The sequence below is a fragment of the Vombatus ursinus genome, unplaced genomic scaffold (genome assembly GCF_900497805.2).
Source record: "Vombatus ursinus unplaced genomic scaffold, bare-nosed wombat genome assembly UNPS02014175.1, whole genome shotgun sequence".
Lineage (NCBI taxonomy): Eukaryota > Metazoa > Chordata > Mammalia > Diprotodontia > Vombatidae > Vombatus > Vombatus ursinus.
Window position 1 is genome coordinate 962,837 of NW_020953953.1, and position 441 is coordinate 963,277.

The 441-nt window shown below is 63.3% G+C and overlaps 1 protein-coding gene across 1 annotated transcript in view; it reads left to right on the forward strand.

Moving 5' to 3' along the window:
* LOC114041558 overlaps positions 1–441 on the forward strand; it is a 26,277-nt gene that overhangs the window by 10,976 nt on the left and 14,860 nt on the right. The gene's annotated exons all lie outside the window — the stretch shown is intronic.

The following is a 441-nucleotide window of genomic DNA, read 5'->3' on the forward strand; positions in this document are numbered from 1 at the left end:
AGAACAGGGAATGTTAGAGCTGGGAGGGAGCTGAGAACAGGGGATGTCAGGGCTGGAAGGGGCCTGAGAACAGGGAGTGTCAGGGCTGGGAGGGGCCTCAGAGCAGGGAATGTCAGGGCTGGGAGGGTCCTCAGAGCAGGGAGTGTCAGGGCTGGGAGGGGCCTCAGAACAGGGGATGTCAGGGCTGGGAGGGGCCTCTGAACAGGGGATGTCAGGGCTGGGAGGGAGCTGAGAACAGGGGATGTCAGGGCTGCGAGGGGTCTCAGAACAGGGAATGTCAGGGCTGGGAGGGGCCTGAGAACAGGGAATGTCAGGGCTGGGAGGGAGGGCCTTAGAACAGGGAATGTTAGAGCTGGGAGGGAGCTGAGAACAGGGGATGTCAGGGCTGGAAGGGGCCTGAGAACAGGGAGTGTCAGGGCTGGGAGGGGCCTCAGAGCAGGG